The following is a 23799-nucleotide window of genomic DNA, read 5'->3' as shown; positions in this document are numbered from 1 at the left end:
TTTAAGAAACCCAACGTCTCATCTTTCAGTGCTGTGCATATGCTTTCCGTGCAGAGTGGAGAGTTGGGCTATGCAGAAGGAACCCCTCGGAGACAGATCGAACAGTAACTCTACTTGACATAAGATGCAACCAGTTACAAGTCCTAAATGGCATTTCCCACCTTGACTCTGGCCCCCCTAGTGTGATGGTGGGCCTGAGTAAAACCACAGGAGAAACAAGTCAGATGAGCTCTGTTGAGATGCACTAACACCAAACAGCACTGCCTCGAACACTTCTCTCTTTCCAGCTATGCTATTTCCCCTTGCTTTATCCTTAACTATCTTCCTTTCTTGCATGTTGTGTTCTCCCCCTGGCATCACAGCTACGAGGATAAAGGAAATAATATAAAAGCCCAACTCCTAAAAACAAAGGAACAAAAACCTAGGTTTCCATTGGCTCATTGGCTTCAGAAGTATTTATGGTACACATTTTTAAAAATATTTTTGTTAGAAAAAAGATTGAGAACGAGAATCAAGGTGAAAGGAAGATACTAAGTAAGGGTAAGTTTGCCTCTAGAGCCCCATGATATGAAACAGAGAGAAGAAAATAGTACTCCGTCCCCAGGCTTCAAAAACCTGGTGTGCTGATGTCCTATTTCCTTTAGAAGTTTGATAAAAGGAAACAAAATAGACTGTTTGAACATATAACTGGTGTTACATAGTTGGAGATCAAAGGAGGTGGTTTTGAAACTCCTATCATTTCATCATCTTAGCTCACCAGTGAGACATCATCGCTCACATTTCTGTTAGGCAAATGTGCTAAGAAGCTTTTGACATCAATTTGAATATTTAAACTGTTTTCTTTTTCTTGTAATAAATACTGACAAACATTAGGAGAATATGTGATATTTATGGCTCTATAAATTAGCTCATTAGCCAGAGATGTTGTTGGAAAGATCATTTTGTGATTATTGGCACTGTAACTACCACTTGGCAACTAGGGATTCTTTTGCTAAATTCTTTTAAAACAATGGAGCAAAGAAATGACAATACCACTTAGGCAATTTGTTTTTGTCTGTCTTTGTGGCAAACTACAAAAATTCTGGCTTTTCATCGGGAAGAGAATGTAGCGATACCAATTATTACGTAATTATAGGTTTCAAAATCTCCTTAACGCTTAACCACAGCCAGAAAAGGAAGGAGGACACACACATCCTGTGTTTTGTTCTTATTATCAGCTTAAATAAGTCAGGCAGATTTTTCCTGGTATTTTAATATTTATCAGCATGTGACAAAGAGGTGTGTTTAAATAGAAACTTTAAAAGGGAATGAAAAGTAGCTCAGAGCAAACAGAATTCAATGCTGGAGTGCTGCTTTTAAAAGATGATTTTTCATGATAATAAGATCAGGTTTTCATCTATTATCACTAAGTTGAACTCATGCATTTCAGTTGAAATCCAAGATAGAAGATACAAGAATTCCATGATCATTTAAACACATTTAGCAACAATCCAGTTTGATAGGAAAGCCTGACTGACTTAGGTAGTAACTCTTCTTGGATAAAAAGCAAGTGTAAGAGAGAGACAGAGAGAGAAATGGAAAAGCCAAATATTTTTTAAATGCTTTTTTTCTCATTCACCTAAATGAAGAGAATACAATTCATTTTAAGAGCTACTTGTCAGAACCCCTGGTTAAATTGGTACATTTGCTCTTACAAATGGATCACTAACTGAAGTAATTCATGGGGGAAATAAAAGCAAATCGCTTTGTCTTCAGTACTTTATTCTCACCGTTTTAGCCAAGGTTACTGCTCTTTTCAGCTCTAGAGGTACAGCACGAGTTTCCCTCCTCTGCAAAGACATCCCAATATATACATATTTTTTTAATCAGTGTAATTGCCCATTCTAGGTTATATTGTAATTCATGGCTAATGTGTCTCCTGCTTTGCAACACCTTGACAACAGGAGCTGTACCTTATTCATCTCTTTATCATTCAAAACTCATTGGCATAGCTATTTTCACGTAGTAGGAAGACAGTAAATCTTGATTTGACCAGAACTGCATAATGTTTGCAGAGTTTATCTGAAGAAAAATGTTCATAAATTAAATTTTAATAATGAGTCAATATTTTTATCTCTGTAGGTATGAAAAAAATTCAACTGTGGCTTTTTTGTTATGAAAAAAAATCAGTTACTGCATTGAAATGAAAAGAGGTTTGAAACACACTCTTAACAGCATACATAGATATATAATTGTGTGGTCCTGTGGGTTTTGAACAAAAAGAGTTAAATGCAAAAAGTTGGCATTTTTGCACTTTGAATAGCAAAGCCAGAGTAAGGTAATTGAGAATTTAAAATGCAGAAAGTATAACAGCATGGAAATGATATGCTTCTGCTTTAAGGAGAAAGATGCACTAAATCCTCCTGGGAGTATGAAATGCTAATGCTGTGGAGTGTGGGGAACATCTCGATTTTTATCACATTTTGCCTTTTCACAAGCAGGAATTCCAGGCCTTTTCTACATGCTGTGTCAGGATTGGAACAAAAAGGGAAAAAAATAGAAGAAAGAACACTCCAAAAACAAGGCAGGCTTCTATCATCTGTACACATTCAACATGGAAACTAAAAGTCATTTTTAGGATTTCAGGCCTCAAACTATTTTCAGCAGAAAAAAAAGAAAACAGATTATTGAGGAAAATCAGTGTGTGTGTGTGTGTGTATGTGTGTGTGTGTATACGAGTGGGTGGGTGACTGTGTGTGTGTATATGTGTGTGTGTAGGATAATTGTCTCACTTTCCCACCCATTCTATCCCTTGCCTTTGTATGCATTTCAATAGAGAGTACAGATATGTCATGGGAAGCAAGAATTTCCTAAAAAGATAAATCATCAAGGGTTCACAGCCTTTATAAAATGACTCTGCTTTACAAAAGGGTGAGAGAAGTATTCCTTTTAATGGCCAACACCTCTGATTCACATAAATGTGACTTGATTGATAATATATATTGTATATACAATGTTTCAGCAGTCGAATTGTTTGTTGTGTAAGGTGGGAGAGTCTATATTAATCTTCCCATTCTAAAATTTAACAATAAACATATTGAGCAAGAACATCACCAATATAACACGTCGGATGACATAAAGAACAACTCCCAAGTCCATGGGTCATTGGAAATGACAGCAAAACCATGCCACGAAGATGATTAGAAAATTGCCTGAGGACTTCAGGCTGGACTGCCTCAGACCCAGAGTCTCTCCCAGCCTGGGTCTCCAAAGCCTTGGTTTATGGGGGTTTTCAACACCAGTCCATTAGACGTTTTTCAAGAAAAGCCTGTATATGGAGAAATAAAATGTGATAACAGAGGACTTTCCAGTATGTCTGAAATACATTGGCCTAAGTGAGAAACAGACTCAAATAGTCAGTGCTCATGGGAATCCCTTTCTTCTATTATGTGTCCAGGCCATTCTGTGGGGAGGAAATGATGCTTTTACTAGTTGATAAAACAGAAGAAGGGGCTTTCTGCTAAGAAGCCTATTTCTCAGTATGAGTTCCTCCCCTATCTTTACTTGATTATGAATATCTCCTTGAAAGCTCATGGGGGTGTGCCAGATATAGGGACTGTTCGAGGAGCAGACAAGGGTCTCAGAGAGTTGTCTCGGATTCTAAGAATTTCAGAAAGTCATGACACCGGCCGAGTTCTCATTCCTTGCCAGAGCTGCCAGGGCCTGGGATGAGAGATGGACTGTATGTGCTCACTAGTAAAGGGCTCTCTGAGAACCACATCAGTGGCCTGTGTCAGATGACTGGAAATGAAGCCTGGCATAAGCACGACGTTTGCTTGGTTTCTACATTAAGCAAGAGCTCTGAGGTGGGATTACAACACTTATGGACAAATACGAATAAAATCAATCCTGTTGCCAAAGGCCATGGCCATGCATGACAAAGGAGAGACTGGGGGTAGGGGGGAATAAACCAAAAAAAGAAGGGTGGGGTGGTGGCAGGAGAAGAAGAAAGAACTGAAAGGAGCAAGAGAAAACACTAGAAATCTCAGAGAAGTTTTTCATTAGTGTTCTGATGGTTCTGTGGCCTGAATTATTGGGCTAATTGTCCTAATGATTCACCTTAAGTGTTTAAGCAGGCTACATACAAAACAATAGGGCAAATGCATGAAAAAAGTCCCAGTGATTCTGGGAATAAGTCCCCAGATGTTGTGTTTTTTTTTTTAAAGATTTTATTTTTATTTATTTGACAGACAGATCACAAGTATGCAGAGAGGCACACAGAAAGAGAGAGAGAGAGAGAAGCAGGCTCCCTGCCAAGCAGAGAGCCCGATGCGGGGCTCGATTCCAGGACCCTGGGATCATGACCTGAGCTGAAGGCAGAGGCTTCAGCCTCAGGCACCCCAAGTCCCCAGATGGTTGTTTTATAAAAACTGCTTTTGTCTAAAATAGCCTTCTTCTGAAAGTTTGCCGCAGAGCATCAACATCAAGCTATTTATATTGATCTGCAATTATTTCATATATGTCTAAAATTAAGTGTGGGTAGTTGCAAAAACATTGACAAGTCAACTAAAGGGTGAACAGTTAAAACGTTACCCTTGAGCAAACACTGCCAGAAATAAAGCCCTGCTCATTAATGGCTATTCTACCAGTTCAAAATTAATTTCTAAATTTAGTGTGAATGCTGCTTCCTATTCAGTGGACCCCAGTGAAATCTGCAGCATCTAATCTCTCACTTGCTGCTGAAAGACTTGAGTCCGTTCCGGGTTGGCTCCACTCCATGTTTTTGCGCTGCTGAGAAACACCATCCACCCACCCCCCACCCCAAAGTTGGAATCATGCATGTTAGTAAGTATTTCAGTTATGCTATTGACGTCAATGGAGTCATTAAATAGATTGCTGGCCCTCCCAGAGGCAAATCACTGCCAGGGACCTAGATACAGACACGTTTTTTACAAAGACAACCATCAGGTTTTGCTATAGCAGTAAGCCAGAGAAAGAGAAAAGTTTATATTGTAGCAGACCTATCTCCAAACACAGTTTATTTTTTTCTTTTGCATTCTAGTTCCGGCCTTTCTTTCTCTTTGGTTACAGTAGGCTCAGGCGATGCCCAGATATTGTTGCCTGAGTGTTTTGTGTGCAAAAGCATCTCCTGTCATTGAGACCATGAGGGGTGGCTCCCCACTTCTGAAAACATGTCTCACCTCTAGCTCTACACAGCCAGCTTGATGTTTATTTGGTGGCATAAATTATCTGGGCAAACCACTCCTGTCGGCCAGTAAGGCTGTGTCTGACATATAGTTCCCCAGATAAACAGTTTCTTCTGAACACACACACGCAGCTGGGTCCTTTCTGCCATTTATGTCCTCTCGTGGCCGCAGCCCTTCATCTGTGAAACAGGCTTGCAGGGTGATGTGGCACCGGGGCTCTGAGGCAAGGGTGGAGGAGGAGGCTGGAAAGAAAGATTCACTTCTCTCAGCCACCTCATCTGCAGAGCTGCGGCAGGAGGCAGGAGGCTGCCCACGTGCCTGTGTCCTCCCAAACCCCAGCTGCTGCCTACCTCAAGCCTGGTCATGCAGCTCCCAGGCATGTGGGAGAGAGCCCTTCAGGAAACAGCTGGCTCCTTCTGGGTATTTCTGACAGCTCTATTTACCTGGGCAGCCCCAGGAGTCAGAGCCAAAGATTCATCTCACACCTGGACTCCTCCCCCCACCCCCCTCTTCCAGGCTCAGAGGTAGGGAGCCATCTTAAGCAGACAGCTTTCTTCAGATCTGGTCATCTGAACCTGCCATATTGGTTTCTGCTCTCATCTCCCTTTCTAAACTGTGCTGCCCTACTCCCCACTGCCCCATTTGCTTAACAGTGTGTGTGTGTGTGTGTGTGTGTGTGTGTGTGTGTGTGTGTGTGTTTGTGTGTACACATTTTCTGTATATGTGTTTTTCTTTTTTTAGTTAGTATGCACGTAAATACCAGACATCTGACCACTGTTGGTGACCCCTTTTGGTTCATCCACCATTGCTCCTTCCCCTATATTCCTGGCTTTGAGTAGTGGCTTCAGAGTATCCTTTATCTCTCTCTTCATCTCCAACAGCCAATCCTTGTAGCCTTTTCTCTAATCAATCCCCCTCCTTTTCTTCCTCACCCCTTCCTCCTTAGTTCAGTGATTCATCCTCCCATGCCTAAACCATTATGTTGGTCCTCCCACTGGGTCTGTTGTCCTCAGTCCTTCCCCATTGGAACCCCCCCACCTCCATTGTGGTACTAGAATTATTCTTCTAAAACCCAGTCATAGTTATTTCCTTAGTTGGCTATCATCTACCTCCAACACAGGATCCCCACTTTTTACAAATTCCTTCAGAATTCTGCTTCTAATTCCTTCTTTGTTCTCATCTTTCACTCTAAGCCCCATGCACAGCTGATGGCCAAGGTGCCCTGAACATACTGTCCCTTAAATATGCCAGGCTCTTCTTGCCTTTCTGCCTTTGTACATGTGGTTCCCTCTGTCTGGGCTGCCTTTTCTCAAAAATATCACTCCCATATTCAGCTCAGGGATATTCTAACATTGTCAAGTGAACCAGCTCTTTCCTCTCACTGATACTTAGATTCTGAGTCAGGATTCAGCTAAATACACAGCCTCAATCCAGAGCCTGATACACAGCACCTGCTTTGTAAATGCTAATTCCTTTACTCATCCTCATTTAAAAAGTACATTCCTTATCCTTTAAGACCTAGCATAGGTGCCATTTTCTGTATGTGCTCCCTGCAACTCATCCAAAATTACTCTCAATTGTTAATTATCTCCAAGTCTCAATTACTGCACTTGCCATATTGTGCTGTACTTATTTATTTAATTTTATTCCCTTTTAAACTAAGACTGTCTCAAATTCAAATACTAATCTTTTTTTTTTATATCCCCAATTTATAAACCATGACCTGGAATATAGTAGATGCTCAGTAAATGTTTATGGACTGAGCAAATACAAATGAGTGTATATTCATGCCTGAATCAGAAAGGATTAGAGCGTTCATAGTTGGCTGGTCTAAATATCTTCTAGCTCTCAGGCATGTATACAGTGCTGACATTCCTGGCTAATCTTGACTACACGTAACTTTTTTCACTTGAAGTAAGCTCTTTATCATCCATTACTTCAGGCAGTGTTAATAAATACCATAAAAATGACAGTGTTAAAATAAATAAATAGTAAAAAATTTACTAAATGTGACCAACTTATTACTCCGTATTATCGCTTGATGCCTAGTACAGTGCCTGGCACAAAGTAGATCCTCAGTTAGTATATTGAACTGAATTGGGATGAGAATCCCTGGGCCAATATCTTAAACAAGTTACTTCTCAGAAACTAAGTTTTGTTTTGTTTTGTCTAGAAAGTAGGTGTTTTAATATTCTATCATGTAAGATTGCTGGGAGGGTTGAATAAGAAAAGATATCTATGCATGTAGTGGTTAAAAGTAAAGACTCTGGAGCCAGACTGCCCCTTTCAAATCCCAGCTCCATTAGTTTGTGACCTTGGGACAAATTGCTTAACCTTTCATGTCCCAATCTCCTCATCTCCAAAATTGGGGTGGACGTTTTACATACCTCATATATTGGTTGTAAGGATTAACTGTGTAGACGTACAAAAAGCACTTAGAATAGTTCCTGACACTTAGAAAAGTGTCAGTATTAGTATCGTGTTATTAATCATCCTATGCAAAATGTTTCCCATAGCTCCCAGCACATAGCATGTGATCAGTGTGTGAAAGCTAAGAGCCCAGGCCTGCTGGCATAAGTCGGGAACCAAAACAGAAAGTCCTGTTCGGATCTGTCTACAATGTTCTGATCTACTTCCCTTCTGTAGGAATACAATCTAGAAGGCAAGATGTCTTTGAAGTTTAAGATTCATTTCCCCTGAAACTGTACAAATCTGATTATATGGAAAGACATTTAGAGACGAAGGTACGACACCATACTAGGATGGCCCTTTCTCTTAAAAACAGATTGCAGACAATGCTCGGTGCGGGCTCTGATAAACTGGATCGTAGTTAACTGAGAGCTTTCTCCTGCCTAAGCGTGAGAGGAATTCACTTAATAGGATAGAGTAATTGCAGCTCTGCAACTCATTACAGTTGTGTTTAAATACAGTGTTTGGGGCTTGGTACATACCTGCACGGACAGGGGCTTTTCAACTCGGGAAGCTCAGCAGAGATGAGCAGTGGGAGCTGATACAGAGCTTCCCTTTGGAGAGAAGACAAAACCCACCAGCAGAGTCCAGCTTAGGGGAGGGCTTTGACTTCTTTTGGAACGATTCTTCTGCCCTCTCTCCATTACTTCTGAGAACGGGAAGGCCCCCTTTTACCCATCTGCCTCTTTCTCTTCCCTTTATTCATTGAGAGGGAGGGAGAAAAGAAGGTCAGGGTCGGCCTAGAGAAGAACGAACATGGATGTTGGGAAATGAAGGAGGAAGGAAGAGAACCTTCTAAGTTCCCTGTTTTCTCCTGCCTGCATCCCCAAAACCACATGATCCTGGGGGGCAGGGTGAATTTTGCTTGCTTGCTTCTGATCAGCTCCTGGCCAGCACTCTCTGGAGTTGCCTTTCGAGCTGTTCTCGGAAGCCAGGAGCATTTCAGGGAACAGTTTTTCACCCGAGAGAAGAGAAACAAAGCAGGGACTGTCGCCTTGAAATAGAGAACAGGCAACAGGACTCACTGGATCTTTTTCTTCATTTATTGTCTTGACTTACTCCCAGCCAGAGCTGTTGACAAGTACCCAACGTCACGCCTCAGAGTTTTGTATACTTTCCTACCTCCTCTGTGGCTGTGTCCATGGCGTGAGGTGGGGCCATGGCAATTATCCAGCCAGTTTGACCCGTGGAGGCAGTAACGCAGTCTGTGCCCCTCCTCCTCACTTGTGCTTTGACTTCACATTTTGGGGATCTCGTCTGGCTAGTGCTGCTTGCCTAGCAAAGCAGAGGATTTTGAAAGCCCACCTGCCTGCCTCTGGGTGCAGGCAAGGAGAGGACCTAGCAGTTACTCAACTCCTGATATGTGCCAGGTACTGGGCTAGGCCCTCTGCATGCGTTATCTCGCCTAGTTCTCAACGCTGATCGGTCCTGCAGGTTGTTGTCCTGATTTCACGGATTTCTAAAAAGAGGGTCTACTCAAGACCACATAGTCAGTGACAAAGTCAGAACTGAAACCTAGGTCTGTATTTCTTGAAAACACATGCTCTTTCCTCTAGTCTAGACCACAGGACATGTCCCTGCTCCACCCCCATCGTAAACCTCGGAAGTTTTAACTGACGAAAAGGGGGATGGTGAGCATTTCACAACAGGAGAGCAAACAAACATACTGAATTACCTAAAGCCTTAGTAATTACTGTATAATTTCCTGTTAATTCCTTTGTTATCTAGCCATTTGATTGCAAGTAATAAAAATGTGTAAATCTTAAAAGAAATGACTATTACATACCCGTCGTTCATTTATTAATTTATTCCATCAATGTTTATTAGATGCTTACTGTATATGAGACACTGTTAGACAGTGGAGGTATACTAGTGAAGAGAAAGAATTTAGAGCCTGACCTCGTGGACCTTATAGCTCAGGAAATAATAAGAAAATAAATACACTATTACACATTTGATCATTATAATGAAGAAAAGTACAGAATACGATAACATTGCCTCACCTATAAAAATGGGAATACTAGTACTTACCATTAGGATTGTTGTAATATTTAAGTAAGCTGTTAGACATAAAGCATTTAGAATACTGCCTGCCATCTAGTATTATTTAACATTTGCTCTAATTATTATTATCTTTAGTTATTATTGAGATTAATGTAGATTAGGGGACAGGAAAGGCCTTTGTAAATGACCTTGAGTTTGCGACCTAAATACTGAGTAGGAGCTGGGTGGGTAGAGATGTTAAGTAACACCTTCCAGGTGCTCCAGCCTGAGATCAGGATCCATAGGGTGGCAGGGAAGAACAAGGCCAAGGAGGCTGAGAAAGGCCAGGTTGAGCAGGGCATTTGTAGGCCATGGGTGAAACGTGTAAATTTTATTCTTTGGGAGTTAAAGAACATGGGAAGCCACTGAGGTATTTTGAGAAGATTGACGTGATCTGATTTGAATTTCTATTTCTCCCTGAGCCTTCAGTCAAGCTGCTGGCCCCGACTTTGGGCTCCTGGGGTCAGGGATGGGGACTTGTGCTTTCTCTCATGCAACCTTGGCACCTGCCCTTTCCATCCACCTTTGTGGCTAAGCAGACAAGCTCTGGATCCACACTGGCTGAGTTTAGTCCTGGTTCTGTATCTTTCTTTCTGTAGGACTAAAGACAAGTAATTCCATGACTCTGGACTTTCATTTCCTCCTTTGTAGAATGAGGATAACAATAGGACCTTCAGCAGAGAATCCTTGTGAGAACTAGCTTAATGTGTGCAAAGGGTTTAGCACAATGACACACACAGAAAGCACTAAATCAATGTTAATATTTCTAATGTATTATAACTGCCTGTTTTCTCAATTACTTTTATACCTGTAGACTGTGTGCTCAGTGCCTAGCACAGGGCAGATGCTCAAAAAATATTTATTGAAAAACCTCACTGAGAGGTGCCTGGGTGCCTCAGTCAGTTAAGCGTCTGCCTTCTGTTCAGGTCATCATCCCAGGGTCCCCAGAGAGATCTCCACGTCATCGTTGTGCTCCCTGCTCAGTGGGGAGTCTGCTTTTCTCTTTCCCTCTCCCCCTCCCCCACTTGTATTCTCTCTGTCTCTCTATCTCAAATAAATAAATAAATAAAATCTTTTTAAAAAAATCGTTGAAAAGAATGAACAGTGAAAGACAAGTAGTGAAATGGATTGTAAATAAAAGGATAAAAAGATTGCTGACCTACTCATGGAAAAATGGACATCCTTAAGTCAGGGATAGATTCTGATGAGGGGAAATTGGCTTTTGGGGACAGAGAAACTGAATGACTTTGCAACTGCCTGGTTGCTCCAGCTTTGGGGAACTTGAAACAATGTCCATGAGACAAAAATATGTCTCAAGATCTGTGTTGCCAATCTGGATTGCCATCTGCACAAAAAGAAAATTGGGCTCCTTCAAGAATTGCTGCATGCCCTGGGGCTACCTGACTGTCTGGAAGGTGAAGGTGAAACCTCCCGAGTTCTCCCTTCTCTGACTTTGGAGGACAGTCCCACCTCCGAAGAGCAGAGCACTGTGACTTCCTGTTCAACCCCACATTGCCCGCAGAGGCTCAGTTCTGTGAAGTAAACCCACTCTTCAGTGTGATGCTTTGCGTAGCTGAGGAGTCTTGGGCAGTCAGTGGCAACAGCTGTTCTTCCTCTCCATGCAGAGGACCCGTCCTGACAATGAGTCCCTCAGCTCTTGCCTGTGCCAGCTGCGGGCCATGTTAGGCATGCATGCTGGCTGGTTCCCCGTTTTTTTGTTTTTTGTTTTTAATCCCAGGGGAAAATAAGGGCTCTTCAAAAGCTTTTTTAGTCAATACAATGGACCTCTGTCCTCACTGACCTGTGTTCCTATTATTTCTTCCTCTTTCATTGCAAATTTAACCAGTCTGTCTCTCTTTACCTGCAGATCATTTCTAGGCTGCCCTCTGATTTGCTGTTTTCTCATTGCCCCTCACATTGCCAACCCACGTTTCCTCCAGGCCTCTTAATCTGACTCAAAGACTTACCTATGGAAAGCCGCCTACGATTAGTCTTGCTTATGGCCCACTCTTTATATATGGTCTTAGAGTATACATGTCCTGCATTGATTTTTTTTTAAAACATAATTGTTCTTTATGCCATTGGCATATGTTCATCCATTTGGGTTTTTGTGTGTTCCGTAAACAAGAGATTTTTATTATGGCCTGCTACCATGTAGGGGGGAAGGGGAGTGCTAACTTGAATAAGACTCAGAATTTGATCTTGAGTTTGCACCATCTGGAAATAAAAGTGTAGAGTAAAAGCTACCTGAAGATATAGACCATATCAGTCAGGATTCTCCAAAGAAACAACCATTGTGAGAATACATATATACATATATTTATGATTTACTTTAAGGCTTTGGCTCATGGGATTGTGGAGACTGGCAAGTTTGAATTTCTGGAAAGCCAGGCAGGAGTTAATGCTGCAGTCTTGAGGCAGAATCTGTTCTCGTCCAAGAAACTTATTTTTGCTCGTACACCTTCAACTGATGGGTGAGGCCCACCAATAATATCTAAGGTAATCTCTTTTACTTAAGATCCGTTGATTATAGATGTTAACCATATCTACAAAATATCATCACAACACCTAGATCGATAGTGATTAAATAGCCAGGTACTATTACCTAGCCAAGTTGACACATAAATCATTGAAAAGACCAGCCAACAAATAAATAAGCCTGTCCTGGGTATCAGACAAGAATTATGCCCAGCTCTACACAAATAAAAAAAATAAATAAGACCCAGGAAAATAAAAATCTTTATATTCCTTCTGACTAATGGAAACTTTACTCCAAAACACGGTAAAATAGCCATTCCTCCCAGCTCACAGAATTGTTTTGAAAAGCATGGAATGGTTTGAAAGACCACAAGGGCAACATGTTTGTATTTTGAACACCCCAACAGTCCCCAGCAGTGGCGACACACCTACTAAATGCTGGTGACCACAGAGGCCCCAAATTCTCACCATTGTCTCTACTCAGCAGCTGTGAGAGAAAAGAGAATCTTGGACTTCAGCTCTACAAGAATGCCAGTCATTCTGGGCCCTTTGTCTGAAGACCACAACTTATTACTGCAAACTCAAAGGGGGAAAATACCTCAAAAAGAGATTAATTTGGCCAGAAATATCTTGGAGTGAGGCAAGCGTCCTCTTTACATACAGTACTTGTTTCCCCAGCAGGGGGTCTGGAACATTCATATCCTCTTGAGAAAATTTGATGTCAGCCCCATTCTCTAGGTCATCCATGAGATCCTCTCTTTCTCAAGCATGGACTCTAAAACCTCCTCACGCCAGTGCTCTCTCTGCATCTTGCGTTCCTGCCACTAAGAATGCACATATCCTAGATGACGCCTCTGGCCCCTTTCCAGAGCACATAGCCTCATGTTGGCCACAGGGCCCAGCTTCTGCTCTCACCTCAGCCGTCTGCATCTCGGGGGACCCTCTGAGTACTTTAACTGTGAACCAGGTGGCTCCCATAACCACCTCTATCTGGAGCACCTCAGACCTAGGATCCTGCCTTCAGGGTGCAGTTTCCTCCTCACCTCATTTACCTTTTGAAAAAAGAACGGCTCTCGACAAATTACTCAACTGAACCCACTATAGCTGCTTTCTGGCATTCAAGCAATTGACATCTCTGCTGGTTCCTTTTCCCCAAGTCCTGACTTATCTCCTGGTCTTGAGCCAGTGGTTTTACTCAAGTTGTAGAAACACTTATCTTCACCTCCTCTTTTTCGGCATCAATGGAATGTGCTCCTTCTACTTCATTTTCTGATTTTGTTGGTGGCATCACTTACTACCTCCTACTCCTCTGGTTTTTGTGCAGGGGAATCACCCTGATTTTTAGCAGGGGACAGTGTTGGGGAAACATTCCCTTTTCACCATTCTGTGTCACCAGGGTGAGGCACAAAGGCAGGGTATGCTGGGTAGAATTTGTAGCAGAGACAATTTTTGGCTCAGTGAACCACTAGAGATTTGGCAGAAAACAGAATGCGTTTCCCTGGGAGGTGGTTCATTCCGTGTGCCCCGCTGGAAGAGCACATCTAGATAGATGTAGAAAGTTTAACATGAGATTCTCTTGTTCAGAAGAAGGGCAGACTCAGCCAATTCCGAGATTTTCCCTGCATTATGAGCTGATGTGATGGAACGGTAGTTGGACAAAATTTTTCAGTGCTGTACTAGCCACAGTGTTTTCTTTGTTTCCAAAGAATCCACTCTCTCAAACATTTGGTTCAACTACAAAACACGGTGAAAACTGTTACCACAATATTAAACCCCTGCTAAGTGTAAGATTTGCTATTAGGAACTACAATGAGATCTTTTCCTCATCATCCACCCTTTATGAAGTCATTGTTATCTCGCTTTCTTTAACCACTGAAACTGTGCCCCTGTGAGGGCAGCTTCTAATACGAAGACACTCAGCTGGTAAGTAAAAGAGCTAAGACTTGAGCCCTGGCTCTTTGGCTCCAAAGGTACTTGGCACTAGTCCTCTGTGCTGTTAGGTACGTAAAGTGCTATGGGTGATGCCCACACAGGTATCTGTCTTCAAGGTATATCCACCCTTGAAGGGGATGTTTACTCCTGTTGCTCCACTCATACTCAGTGTTTTCTGGACAGTAGCCTCTTTTCCTGTGCTACATTTAACCTGCTCTTTTCTCCAGATTCTAGAACTACAGAGAATTTAAAAGAAAATGTGCGTCAAGCCCTTCAGGGAAAGAACTGAGACAGCAGGGGGGTGATAGTGTCTTTCTCTCTTCCGGGAGTAAGTCCCCTTCACTGAAAGGCATTTTTGGTATTGAGTAGGACATCCCAACAGGGGAAGGCAAGGGAGTATTTTTAGGATATAGCAGAGCAGTGGGAGACTTAACTCCAGAGCATTACTCACTGCTTAGAAGATGTCCCCAGCCTCTGACATCACAAGGAGAGAGAGATTTCAGATCTGTAGTGAAACTGGGGTGTGCCTCTCTTGAACACAAGGAGGCAGCTGTCCAATTCCAGACTGGCTCTGGAAAGTCCCATTTTGAATAATTTGCTTCTGGTGGTGTTTTGTTCAACTTCTTTACCTCAAGTGAAACCCTGTGACTTAAATGAAAGAGCAGTGAGCTGGAACTCAGGAAACTAAATTTTAGTACCAATACCAACCAGGTGTGTGACCTGAGGTAAATCTTTTAACCTCAGACTTAGTCATCTTTATTTTGAATTAGTTTTGAGTCTTTGAGGGTAGAGTCCAATCTTACAGAGCCTTCAAATTTCCAAAATGGCTTTTGGCCCAGAAATGATAGTGTGTGGGTGTTGGGGTGGATAACTTTTTTTTTTTTTTTTTTTTTTTTTTTTTTTTAGAGAAGAAATAGCCCCGAAGCTAGTTACTGGTGAATCTGGAGTTCAATCCCAGGTCTCTGGTCTGGCTCCCAAACCTGGGCTTCTTCCACCCCTTCCAACCCTGACATTAGACCATATTATTGTTGTGTAACTCAGTGTATCTGTATTCTTTTCCTAATCCCTGTCAGCCTTGTGGTTGGCACAGTTTAATAGCGAATGGTCATTGAGTGGTTATGAGTGCTGGGGAAACAGAAATGGAGAGAACGTGGCCTCTCACCTAAGCTTAGAAGCATTCTCATGGGGAGTTTCTGGAGCCAGACTGCCTGGGTCCCAGTTCTACTACTTATTACACTAATTACTTCTGAAAACTTCTGTAAACCTCAGATTCTTCATCCTCATCTTCTCCTCTTTAATACTTTCCTCTTAGAGTTATGGAAATTAAATGAGTTATTTCATATAAAACACTTGAAATGGTGCCAGTCGTAGAACAATGACTGAATGAATGAATACATAGTTGTGGATACTGTTATAACTATATATGTTGGTTAGCTCCCTTGTGTTAGGAGTCTTAGAATGTTGCAACAGGGTCTTGTTCATTGCATTTAATAAATGTTCATTGGATCCAGTTGCTTAACAGCTATTTACAATGCAGGTACTATGTGCAAAGCCTCTGCTGGATCCTTGTTAGAATCTGACAACCTACTTAGGAAAAAGGAAAAGTCACTGTGTTTTAGAGCTTACATAATTTGCAGAATTTTTCTCTTTAACTAGTCCTCTTTTTTTTTGTGTGTGTGTGTCCCTTGTTTAGAAAGAGTTAAAGGAAGGAACTGGGAAGAAAATATTCTACATATATACTTACTGATGTACTCAGATTTGGAGGAAGTGGAATTAACAATAGGCCAATGGGAAGATTAGAATCTTTTTTAAAGAAAAAACCTCTAGTAGAACTCTGATGTCAGGCAAGAGAGTTCTACCTACTTTTAGTGACTTATCTGTGTCAGACAGAGAGATCAGCTCTGTCATTCACTAACCCTCTCATTCATTTATTCAGCATTGAGTGAGTACTCACCATTACCTATTACATGAATAGGGTGTTGTGCTGGGCAGTGGTTATACAGAAATGAATAAGACACAGTTTCTTCTCTGGAGGAGTTCAAAGTCTTGAGGGACAGACAAATTTAAATGGATATACAATACAGTGTGCTAAGAAGTTGTCTAAAGCACAAATAAAGTGTTCTAGATACACAGAGGAAGATGGGTAATGAGGAACAGGATTCGACCCTAGGTACTCTGTAACAAGTAACACTGTGTTACTATACCTGGGAATTTTACAAATGATGTTTTGTTGCATTCTTAAAAATTACTACTTCTCATAGCTAGGTCATTCGTTACACAGCTGAGTATTTTTTTTTCTCCCCCAGTCATTTCAGCTCAAGTCAGGGTGTTCATGAGTACCTGTTATATAACTAAGTGCATTAGGAAAATACAAGTTAATTTTAATCTGAGTCACCAGGATGAGGAAGTAAGAAGGTATAGGAGGTATGACTTGAACTCTGCCTTGAAAGTTGGGTAAGACTTCATAAGGTAAAAGTGAGAAATACTATTCAAGAGCTTAGATCACGCTCCAACAAAGGTATTGTGGCCCAAGGAGTATTGGCTGAGTTTTTGGAATGAAAGTCATCCTGGGGGATTCATGAAGGGAGTATAGGGTAGAGGTGTGCAGTGGGAAAGTAGGCAGGAAACATCAGTGGGAAAATAGGAGAAGTCTTTGTATACCTAGCACACAAATCGAGATTTTATTTCTTGTGTAGTGAGGCACCCACGGTATTTGTTCTGCAGGGGACTAAATTAGCAGAGCTGTGTTCCCCAGGATGCTTAGTGTGGTATTGGCTGTGAAGGCAGGAGACGATGCCAGGCTTGGAGTCGGAAAACATGAGAAAGACTTCCAGTTTGTCCATCGATTAGCTGTGTGGTCTTGAGTAAGTTGGTAACCCTTTCTGAGCTTTATTTTAACCTCCTTATCTACACAGTAAACAAGTGGAAACATCCCACAAAAAAGTAGCAGCGACAACCACAAGAGCAACTTTCATTGATCAGTATTCCCAGTGGCTTTGGGTGAGGCCATTTCTAAGTAATGTCTAAGCGTTGGACAATTCCGTGAGTTAAGATGTCAAATATAAGTGTACTGTATCGCCCACCACTTCCATTCTGTGGTGTCTACACAAGAAAACCAAAGACATATATCCAACACAAAGTCTTGAATACAAGTCTTCTTAGCAACATTACTTATAATAACCAAAGAGTGGAAACAACCTGATTGGGTCTATTGCCCAGTAAATAGATAGACAAAAGAAACTATATTCAGAGAATGAAATACTATTCAGCAGTGAAAAGGAACAGACTGAGGAGACCTGCTACATATGATATGGCTGATATTCTTCTCAGGGAGTGAAACCAGATATGAGATACCATATGTGGTATGATGCCATCAGTTGTGTTTTATTTACATGAAATAATATCCAGAAAAAGCAAAGAGATAAAGACAAAAAGTGGGGAAGGAACAGGAGACAGGATTGATCATAAAGGTGCACGAGAAGTGATAAAAACGTTCTAAAGCTGATTTGTGATGATGGTTGTACAACTTAGTAAATCTATTAAAAAATATTGAATTCTTCACTTGAAAAAATAAGGTGTATTTATGTAAAATAAGCCTTAATAAAGTTATTTTTAAAACAAAAATAACTCTGTGGCATGGGTTCTGTTCTTATTCATACTTTACAGACGAAGATATTGACTTTTCCAAAGCCTCCATTAAAAAGTAGTGGAGGGGCACCTGGGTGGCTCAGTTGGTTGGTTAAGCATCTCACTCTTATTTCAGCTCAGATCATGATCTCAGGGTTTTGAGATCCTGTTGGGCTCTGTGCTAGGCGTGGAGCAGATTCTCCCTCTCTCCCTCTACTTGTGCCCCTCTCTCCACCACACATGCTCTCCCTCCCATTCTCCCTCTCTCAAAAAGAAAGTGGAGCGATGGGTATGTTAACTAAGCTTACTGTGGTAATCATTTCACAATATATCTATGTATCAATATATCTATGTATATATCTATGTATACCTTTAACTTAAACAAGGTTATAGGTCAATTATAGCTCAATAAAGCTCGGTGTGGGGGAATAGTAGAGCTAGGATTGAAAATTCTTCCTGCCTGATTTTGAGGCCATGGCCTTGGCTACTGTCCACACTGTCCCCTTCCTTATGTTACAAAGTGGTTGTGACAGGGGCGTCTGGGTGGCTCAGTCATTAAGCGTCTGCCTTCAGTTTAGGTTATGATCTCACGGTCTGGGATCGAGCCCCGCATCGGGATCCTTGCTCAGCGGGAAACTTGCTTCTCCCTCTCCCACTCCCCCTGCTTGTGTTCCTGTTCTTGCTTTCTCTCTCTGTCAAATAAATAACATCTAAAAAAAAGTCAAAATAAAAAACAACAACAAAAAACCAAAGTGGTTGTGACAAATACATTAAGCAAAGGATACATATTTGATCGCAGTATGCACAGAACGGGCATGGGATTGACTCTCAGTGAATCTTAGCTGATGCTGATTTTGGCAGCTGTTGGCCAGATGGTTTGAGTCGGAGTAAAAGCTACACAGCAGTCCAGGCAGGAGGCACCAGGATCATGTGCAGGCAGCGTACTGTCAGGAGGAGAGAACAGAAGAGGTAGAGAAGGAAGCCCAGCTAGGGTTATGCTCTTACTCTTCACATATTTGAACTTCTCCAAACAACCTTGTGGGGCACTTGGCTCTATTATGAGAGAAGACAAAGAACAGAAGTCTTCCTTTCCCTCAGCAAAGAGCTGACACACGTTCCCATCATAAATTTTGTAATTCAGGATGTAAAACCAAATCCAACAACCCAACCCAGCCAGGAGGTTAAATAAATAAGTGTTAAATAAATAAATGTAGGGTTTTGTGTGCATGTGTTTTTTTTCTCCCCTGCCCAAGAGTCTCCACAGAAGACGCCACGTGCTTCTGTGACTTGACGTCTACTCCTCAGTTTTCTCTGTCAGTTTGGGGCAGCAGCCTACGCAGGGGTATGAATTGAAACTTTGAGGAGTTGAGATTTTTTATGTGTGTTTTCTTTTCTGTTTGCCCATCGTGAGCTCCCTCGTTAATGGTAACTTGGAATCACAGGTGAGCCATCGCTCTTAACGTCTCATCGTTTATTCTGAAATGCCGGTAAAGCTCATAAGGCAGAAACATAGCCTACAGCCTTGGCACATGCAGGACTAGGTGACTTAATGGGGTTTTTCCTGAGTTACTTTCTATGACTGATACTTTGTAACCCAGAAGTGCCTGCCCCATGGTGAAACTTTATTATTAATAAATCTACTTTCCTCCAAAACAAACAAGGCAGTATGGCAAACAACAGTGTTTGCTCTGTATACATCTGGGTTGGGTTTTCATCATTTCCTAGGACCAAGGCCCTGGTGCTTCCCATTGCACTAGTGAAAAAAATGTAGGAGTTCAGTTTGCCTATTTTGGCAACGTAAACACAAGAGCATTTGTGGTCACAGAGACAGGACTCCCCATTCCAGAGGGCTTGGTGGCAGCAGATGGGGCTGTGAGGTTCCCTAGGGAGGACAGTATTGGATCTGGAAGTACAGAGGACCTAGGCCATGTGGTGAAGAGAAAATTCAGAACACCTCTGGGTTTTACTGCATTCAGTCTTTGAGTGACAGCCCCCAGAGAGCCAGGAAAACCTAGTGTATGTCTGCCATGGTAATTAAGTGTCTAAGTTTGAAGAAGCTTGGAGAAATCCTACACATAGCAAAACCAAAGACTGCCAGCTTTGTTCCCTGTTGTAAGGACTCAGCCAGTCACAACTCATTCAAGATGCCTTTATTGGACACTCTATGTGCAGCACAGTCCCAGACACTGTGAGCAATATTTTAGAGTCCTAGTCCTCAAGGAGCTGGCAGTGAGCAAGGATGGAGATGATACTTAAATGTGAAAGATTTAAGCATTTAAATAACACTAAGTGATGAATGTTGCCCTCCTTCTCAGGGAAGCTTTTCAGGCTGTCCCAGCTCCACGACCTGTTCTTTGAGGGGTCCTCTTCGGACCCAACAATTTCTAAAAAAATATTTTATTTATTTGACAAAGAGAGAGATTACAAGTAGGCAGAGAGGCAGGCAGAGAGAAAGAGGGGGAAGCAGGCTCCCTGCTGAGCAGAGAGCCTGATGTGGGGCTTGATCCCAGGACCCTGAGATCATGACCTGAGCCGAAGGCAGAGGCTTAACCCACCGAGCCACCCCGGTGCCCCAGACCGAAAAATTTCACTGAATTCTATAAAGATAGAGTCATGGAAAGGTCACAAGTCTTGGATTTAAGGATTAAGAAGGGTTTCTTAGAAGTGTTCTAAGGATTCTAAGCAACCTTCTTAACCCTTAAATCTAAATCCCACACTGTCCACCTATCAGCTGTATTATAAACTCCTGAGGACAAGTCTCTTCAGATATCATATATCATTTTTTTTTTAAGATTTTATTTATTCATTTGACAGATAGAGATCCCAAGTAGGCAGAGAGGCAGGAAGAGAGAGAGAGGAGGAAGCAGGCTACCTGCTAAGCAAAGAGCCCGATTCCGGGCTCAATCCCAGGACCTTGGGATCATGACCTGAGCCGAAGGCAGAGGCTTTAACCGACTGAGCCACCCAGGCACCCCAGATATCATGTATCCTTGATACATATATGTGAACTTTGCATAGTGCCTAACATTTAGAGGGCACTCTGAGTATTTGGTGTTGAATACATGAATTAGCTATGTAACCCTAGCAAGGCTAACCTGAGGGTCCCAAGTACTTCCTGGAAAGAAGAGTAATCATACTTACCTGATAGGAGTTGCAAGGTGGCATAGAGTGATAGTTGAAAATGGAGATTCTGGAGCTCTATGCCTGGGCCCAAATTCCGGCCTGACATTTAGTTGTTCTATGGTTCTGGGCAAATAACTTGTCTTTGCCTCAGTTTCCCAAAGTATCCTAATACTACCTATCCTTTAGGTTTGCTATGAAGATTAAGTGAATGAATATTTGTATAGTTCTTAAACTAGGGCCTGGTACATAGTATGTGTTATGAAAATATTTGCTCAATAAAAATAAATAGAAAATGGGTTTGTAGTGAGAACAATGAGTACTAATGATATTATAATTAGGTAATTATAATGAGTGCTAACTCATATAAAATACTTAACGTGACAAAAGATGCTGAATAAATGTTAGTTCATAGAACTGCACTGTACGTTTGATCCTCATTTCCTGAGCCAGTGCGTTGGCTTATACAAAATGCACGAAATGGAATATAAATATTAAGTGAGTAGTGTAGGTTTTTCTGAGGATCACAAAGACCTGTGGGCTAGAGATACGGGGAGGGGGTTCATCAAGGACAGAGAGTTCAATTTGGATCTTGGTTAGTAATTAAGTAGGGGTCAGGAATTCACAGAGGAGGCATATAATTTGCATAAGCTGGAGGAAGGAAAGATCCAGTCACAGTCATCAGATGCTCCATTATCAACAGGACTTGGCACCGCTCTCTGGGGGAGTAATTTGACATGGTCCAGCTCTTTAAGTGAGTTGGCCGGAAGCTCTGTTTCAGTTTTATGGTCACAACTGCTTAGATGAATATTTGAATGACTGCTTGCTTATTCACTCATTTATTGAGCAAGTATTATGTAGATCCCACTTTGTATCAGGCATTTTCTTGGGTTGTGGTGAGTAAAATAGAAATGGACCTTTTCTCTTTTGGATCAGGAGGGAGATACCAACTGTAAACAAGAAGATAAACAAATTTGGGTAAGTTCTTTGAAGGATATTTAGAAGGCACAGTGATAGAAAATAATGGGAGGGAAAGGAAGTTGTTGACTTGGGAAAATGAGAAAATGTCTCCTCAGGGAGGTGACATTTCACCTGAAGACAGAAAGCTGAGAAGGGAAAAGGGGGCTATTCCAGGCAGAGAAGCAGAATGTTTAAAACAGAGTGTATTGAACTTGGTGTGTGTGAGGAAGGCCAGTGTAGCTAAAGTGAGGTGAACGGCAGGACAGAAGTGGGGGAGAACAGTACCAAATGGAGTGAGAAAAGGTCAGGGGCTGGATCCTGTAGGGCCCTGTAGGCTTTAGGAAAGAGTTAAGATGATATTAAAGCAAATTAGAAAGCACTCCCCCCCAAAATGAATAAAATGTTATATAACTTCTTAAAGCTCACTCGGACATCAATGTGGATAATAAATTGGATTGGAAAAGTGGAAGTGAGGGGAACATTGAAGCAGACTAGGTAAGAGATGATGTTTGTTTAATTTACAATGGTAGAGAAGCAGGGATAGAGAGAAGTGGACATCAGGTACATATGTTGGCTATGGAATAGATGAAACTTGCTAATGGATTAAATTGTAAGGGGTAAGGGTAGAAACATTCAGAGAAGAAAGAATCAAGAATGAAATCCAGGCTTCTGGCTTAAATCCAGGCTTCTGCACGGATCCAGGTGCCCCTGACTAAGATGGGTAAGATTAGAAGAAGAAATTTTGGCTGGTCGAGTGGGAAAGAAACCAAAAGTTTGGTCTGAGCTATTAATTTTGAGTGTTGTTTTAAATCCTAGAGGAGATATGATGTAGACATAAAACAGCTTAGGCTAGAGATATGAACTTAGAGTTTCGAGCACATACATTTTGGATAAACCTATGGGCATGAGTGGGGATGTAGAGGGAGAGTACAAGTCTAGGCCCATGTCTATGGAAAGGGACAGCATTTAGATACTCAGTAGAGAAGGACAGGATTGGGGAAAAGATTGAGATGGGATGATTAGAGAGTTAAGAGGAAACCCTGAAGTGTGGAACCTGAGACAGGGCACTGGGTTGAGAAGAATAGCCATCAGCTGTGTTGGAGTAAGTTGAAGATAGAAAGTGACTACCAATTTTGACAAAAGAATTCACTGATGATCTTGAGAAGAGCAGATTTGTAGGACTTAAAAGGATAGAAGTCAGATTCAGAATGGGTTGAACAGTTGAGGATAGTAAAGCATGTTTTTATGTTGATGGAAAAAATCTAGAGAGAAGGAGAAATTACTGATGAAGAAAGAGGGGAAATAATCAAAGGAAAATCCTAGAGTATGTAAAGGACAGTGGGCCCCAGAAAGCAAGTTGAGGGCTTGGCATTTGTCAGGAGCAGGAACACTTTTCAGGTGGAAGAAGGAGGAAATGGATTTAGGCACAGTTAATAATAATCATTGTTATAGGTAATATTTCCTGGGAGAGCCTACTCTGTGACAAGTAATGCTCTATATAATTTTCATTTATTAACTCATTTAATCCTTATAACAGTCTTATGAGATGAGTTTGTACACATGATCAAAACTGAGATAGTTCTTTCTCATCTGATGATTTAAGTTGTGGTAGGAGAGGGATATTTGAAAAGGGAGCAGGTAAAATGTAGTGTCACACAAAGTTCTCAGTGGGACTTCCAGGCAGTGTCGAGACTTTATTTGAGATTTGAAATCATGAATAAAAAGCGACTCTAACACAAAATCCAAATGGGTTTTCTACGGCATTCAACCAATCATACTTTAGTAGCCTGCCTTGATACTTAACTTGGAAGCAGGAGTAATTTCCAATGCCAGGAGTGATAAAACATACCAGTACCCCCTACTAGCAACCCAGCCCTTGATGAATGTTTCTGAAGCTTCTTTGGAGGTGTGGTGACAAGGAGTGCTCCTCTTACCTGCTATCCCCCAAACCCTAGCACAGAGGGAGAAAACATAGACTCCACAA

The 23799-nt window shown here is 41.6% G+C and overlaps 1 protein-coding gene across 3 annotated transcripts in view; it reads left to right on the top strand.

The window, feature by feature from the left end:
* The window catches only part of PDE4B (phosphodiesterase 4B), a 567587-nt gene that overhangs the window by 464170 nt on the left and 79618 nt on the right, over positions 1 to 23799 (top strand). The window lies entirely within an intron of this gene.

This window comes from Meles meles, chromosome 1, assembly GCF_922984935.1.
Source record: "Meles meles chromosome 1, mMelMel3.1 paternal haplotype, whole genome shotgun sequence".
In the NCBI taxonomy this organism is placed as follows: Eukaryota; Metazoa; Chordata; class Mammalia; order Carnivora; family Mustelidae; genus Meles; species Meles meles.
This window is presented reverse-complemented; position numbering and strand designations above follow the sequence as displayed.